At 55.2% G+C, this 5,095-nt stretch overlaps 1 non-coding gene across 1 annotated transcript; it reads right to left on the bottom strand.

Annotated features, from left to right (window-relative positions):
• Window positions 1-3,748: 3,748 nt before the first annotated feature.
• On the bottom strand, window positions 3,749-3,908 carry LOC126991520 (5.8S ribosomal RNA). The gene has a single exon (XR_007745624.1). It is a non-coding gene; the product is annotated as a 5.8S ribosomal RNA (ribosomal RNA).
• Between the last annotated feature and the right edge of the window lie 1,187 nt (window positions 3,909-5,095).

Below are 5,095 nucleotides of genomic sequence, written 5' to 3'. Positions count from 1 at the left end.
GAAATGCGAGCCGCCGCACACCGGGCCGTTGGCCCCACCTCGCATGAGCGTGTCCCGCCTGCGAGACCGGCGCTGCGCGAACCCTGCGGTGATTCCCCAACGCGCGCTGCCCCGCCGCGCCGGCTTTAGCGCGGACGGCGGAGTGGGACCGGGAGCGACCGGAGGACGCCGCGCCGGGGCTTTTGAGGGCCCAAACGACGCGGTGATCGTCCGCCGGCCGCCTTTGCGAACCCGGACCACAAGCACCGCCGCACCGGCGAGCTGATAGAACAAGGACAGCGCGACGCGAGGCCGCATTTGGAATGGGTCGCCGCCACCGGGGAAGGCGAGACACTGCGGATGGGCGGACACCGGCGACGTCGGCGCCGCAGGGTAGACGGCATCACCCATCACCGCGCGCAGCTCAGAGCCTCTGAGCCCAGTCCAGCGCCCGAACCCAGTCCCGCTTCCCGCACAGGCCCGACTGGCCCGATCCTCAGAGCCAATCCTTATCCCGAAGTTACGGATCTAATTTGCCGACTTCCCTTACCTACATTAGTCTATCGACCAGAGGCTTCTTACCTTGGAGACCGGCTGCGGATATGGGTACGCACAGGCCCGAAACTGGGGTGCATCGCGGAGGCCGCGTGCGTACGTGCGCCGCGCCGTGACGCCGCAGAACGACGCCCGGCAGCGGGCAGCAGCAGCAGACCCCCCCGCTTCGCCCCATGCAGTTACCTGCCTCGCATGTTTCACGGACCGGCAGTGGTACTCGGGACGCCGCAAGAACCGCGGCGCTCTACGGCAGACCGTGTTACCAACACCCTTTCGCTCTGCGAGTGGCTTCTAGGGTCACGGCGCCTTAAACAGAAAAGAAAACTCTTCCCGGACCACCGCCGATGGACGCGAGTTGGTTCCCGTTACCGGGTTCCTGCACCAAGGGCCGGCCCAAGAAGGAACCTAGCCCCGGTTGGCATCCAGGCCTGGTTACGGAATAAGTACCGTATTCCCTTTCGCCACGAATTACCATCGGCAACTGAGAAGAATCTCTCACGGATGAGCCGCCACGGCAGTGACGACAACTCGCTTGGCCGTTGCCTCTAGCGTGGGATAAGGCTTTAGCCTTGGGCTTAGGAGCGACTAACCCATGTCCAACTGATGTTCACATGGAACCCTTCTCCACATCGGCCTTCAAGGGAAGTCTCTCTCGACTATTTGCTACTACCACCAAGATCTGCACCGAGGGCAGCTCCAGGCCGGCTCGCGCGTGATCCCTTCAGCGCTCACCCTGCCACCCGCCCACGCCCCCGGGCGTGGAGACCTTGGCTCCCCCCGGTGAAGATGGGAGCTTGGCCTTTAGTGCCACCGGCGGTCGAGTATCGGGAGAATGCTTGAGCGCCATACCATTTTAAGGGCTAGTTGCTTCGGCAGGTGAGTTGTTACACACTCCTTAGCGGATTCCAACTTCCATGGCCACCGTCCTGCTGTCTATAGCAACCAACGCCTTTCGATGGGGTCTAGATGAGCATTCGTTTAGGCCCCTTAACTCGACGTTTGGTTCATCCCACAGCGCCAGTTCTGCTTACCAAAATTGGCCCACTAGATACTCGGATTAGTCGCCGAAGCTTCAGCGTTCAAGCAAGCTCGGCATCTCACCCATTTAAAGTTTGAGAATAGGTTGAGGACGTTTCGTCCCCAAGACCTCTAATCATTCGCTTTACCGGATGAAACTCCTCCGTTTCCGCGAGTACCAGCTATCCTGAGGGAAACTTCGGAGGGAACCAGCTACTAGATGGTTCGATTAGTCTTTCGCCCCTATACCCAGCTCTGACAATCGATTTGCACGTCAGAATTGCTACGGACCTCCACCAGAGTTTCCTCTGGCTTCATCCTGGCCAGGCATAGTTCACCATCTTTCGGGTCCCAACATGTCTGCTCATGGTACTTGCCGACAGCACGCGTGCTAGGCCACTCCGGACAGAGCAGGATCGGAAGGCAAAACCGCGCGGGACGAACCCGGATGAGAGCCGAAACCCCCACCCGAAGCCCGCCTGACGCGCGGCGCGCCAACCGAGAGCCCAAGCAACGCCGGCGAGGCCAACAACAGATTTGCACGACGGCGTCGAATGGCAAGTCCCGGGCCTGCGCCCCCCTGCGTACAAGCGCCTCCCGCGAAGGAGACGGACCACCGTGCGCACCGAGCACCCGTGAGGCCGGAGATAAGCGACGGGGGAAAGGGACTCACCCCGCGCACCCCCCTCGACCCCGCTTTGGGATGGGAAACTCGGCGGCAGCGGCCGGTCGGGGATCGGCCCCGGAGGACGCCGACCGAGGCCCGAAGACCCCGGGACGCCCCCCTGTCACTTTCATTACGCCTCTGGGTTTAGTGCGCCCAATGACTCGCACACATGTTAGACTCCTTGGTCCGTGTTTCAAGACGGGTCGGGTGGGTCACCGACCTTTGGCACGCCGCGAGAGGGTTTGCCCCTCTGCTACACGACCGTCGCAGGGCAGCCAGGACACCAGAGGTTTCCCCCTTCGACCGCGTAAACGCAGACGTCGGGGTACCAATCCGCCTGGGCCTTCGACGTCCCCAGCAACGGGTCGCGGCGACCTACATCACGAGGGGAAATACGCCCGCCGGCGCCGGCTCGGACGTGGGCACGCCCAAGGGTTCCTGGGTCGCATAAGCGAATCCCGCCGCCCAGCCAGCTTTGGCCGACGAGCTGAATCCCCTCGGTTCGACCTTCGAGGTCCCACCCGTTTGGCTCTTAACGGTTTCACGTACTCTTGAACTCTCTCTTCAAAGTTCTTTTCAACTTTCACTCAAGGTACTTGTTCGCTATCGGTCTCGTGGTCATATTTAGCCTTAGATGGAGTTTACCACTTGCTTAGGGCTGCATTCTCAAGCAACCCGACTCTACGGAGAGGCCCTTTCCGACAATCTCTCGCGTACCCTCGCGGGCTCCGCCACACGGGCCTGTCACCCTCCATGGGTAGTGGCCGCTTTCAAGCATAACTTAGGCGGTGAGAGACTGCGTGCCGGACCCTCCGAACGCAACACCCTTGCGCCGGGTCACGACGCCAGGTTATGCGCTGGGCTTTTCCCGGTTCAGTCGCCCTTACTAAGGGAATCCCTGTTGGTTTCTTTTCCTCCGCTTATTAATATGCTTAAATTTGGCGGGTACTCTACCCTAACACGAGGTCGACATTGGAGCAGCAGCAAGAAGAAGATCCTCCTTGGTGCTGGCGGGAGGAGAGGAGTTGCCTCGCTCTCCAGCTCGTCGGTCCCTTCCTTTAAATAATGGCTGCCAGTCGGCGGTGGTGGTGCACACAGACGACACGCGGGACGTGGTAGTCCTGCGGTTGTTGTTGTTTGCGTCTGCTCGCAGCAAGGAGAGGTAGGGTGATCCGGGTTAGTCGAATAAATAACCGGCCCGGTCGCCTTCTCCTGCCTATCACGCGAAGCAGAGCCACCTTAGCCCGTCCGACTCATAGCGGCACAGGTTGGGGTTCCGAAACGAGACAGGACACGGAAAGCGACAACAGCAGACGAGGCGGCGGAGTAGGAGGCAGCCCCGAGAGACCATCTCCTTCTCCTCCTCCCCGCTGTGTCTATAAGCTCCGTGTCACCGACGTACGCGCCAGAGACGTGACGCGGCCGGTAACCATTCATGGCCTTAAGAGAACGCCCGCTAGTAACAACAGGCGAAACTCCCCAGTGCGGTTGATGTCATAGCTGACAAAGCCGATGCATGGAATGTATATCCGACCCTTGTGTAGGAGTGACGGCAGCACATGAGAGTGCCGCCGCCGCAATGTGCGTTCGACTTGTCGATGTATCTGGTATTCTTGCGATTCACATACCGACACGCAGCTTGCTGCGGTCTTCATCGACCCACGAGCCGAGTGATCCACCGTTAAGAGTTGTATTTTTGTTTTACGTCGGACGCTGCCGACTCTCATCAGACTTCCGCCGTCTCTGCCTCGGGAGACGATGTGGGAAGACGTAGTGTCTAGGGTTTGACTGTGTGCTTATTCCACCCGGGGAAGGGTTGGTTTAAGAAGAGTAGTCGCCGGCTGGCGCGTCGGAAGCTCTGCCCGCCTCACGCCAGCGACGCGTGGTTGGTCCTCGCCTTCGCCTCGCACGTACTGAGCTGAGCACCCCAAATTGCTCCTTTTCTCCCGAAGCTATTCATTCCTGCACATTACAGCCGAACCACATTTAACTAGACACTTGCGTAGTGTAGGTACGGTACCCGCAAAAAAAGTATGCGGAAAAGGCACGGGTTGTGGCATAGGAGTGACCTTCCATCATTAGAGCTTGCCCAAGCAGGCTTAGATCTCGTTATAGTATTACTGGGCAACTACAGTCAGTCAGTCAATCAATGTCTAGCAGCCCTCCCAGTCCTGTTTCCCGCCAGTGCCGCGATTGAAGCTTGCCAGGAAAAGAAAGTTCTGCCTTTTCGTGGAGTGAGCAACATACGGAGTGAGCTGAGCACCACAAATGGCTCCTTTTCTCCCGAAGCTATTCCGAGGGATATCTCATGACTGCGGTAGCGGTGGCTGATATTGTAGAATATTGGTGTAAAGGAATTGGTCAAACGCACACACTAAATTGGACTCTAACGATCATTTCTTAGATAAAGGTATACAGTACTTCATACAGTCTCGTTTCCCTTTCCTCAGTATTATCGTCAAGAACATGACGACCTAAATACTTTTCATTTAGAGTTTCATTACTAAAATCCTTCAGAAATAAGTCAGATTTGCTTATCATTAAAAGTAGTTTTACTGGTGCTAATCTATGAATATATATATATATATATATATATATATATATATATATATATATATATATATATATATATATATATATATATATATATATATATATATATATATATATATATATATATATATATATATATATATATATATATATATATATATATATATATATGTATATATATATATATATATATATATATATATATATATATATATATATATATATATATATATATATATATATATATATATTAATTGATTCATTCATTCATTCATTCTTCATGCTTCCTAAACCACACACAGAAAAAAAATGTGTTACCAAAAA

The sequence above is a fragment of the Eriocheir sinensis genome, unplaced genomic scaffold (assembly GCF_024679095.1).
Source record: "Eriocheir sinensis breed Jianghai 21 unplaced genomic scaffold, ASM2467909v1 Scaffold296, whole genome shotgun sequence".
NCBI lineage: Eukaryota > Metazoa > Arthropoda > Malacostraca > Decapoda > Varunidae > Eriocheir > Eriocheir sinensis.
Note: the sequence above shows the minus strand (reverse complement) of the source record. Positions and strands in the feature narration are given on the sequence as shown.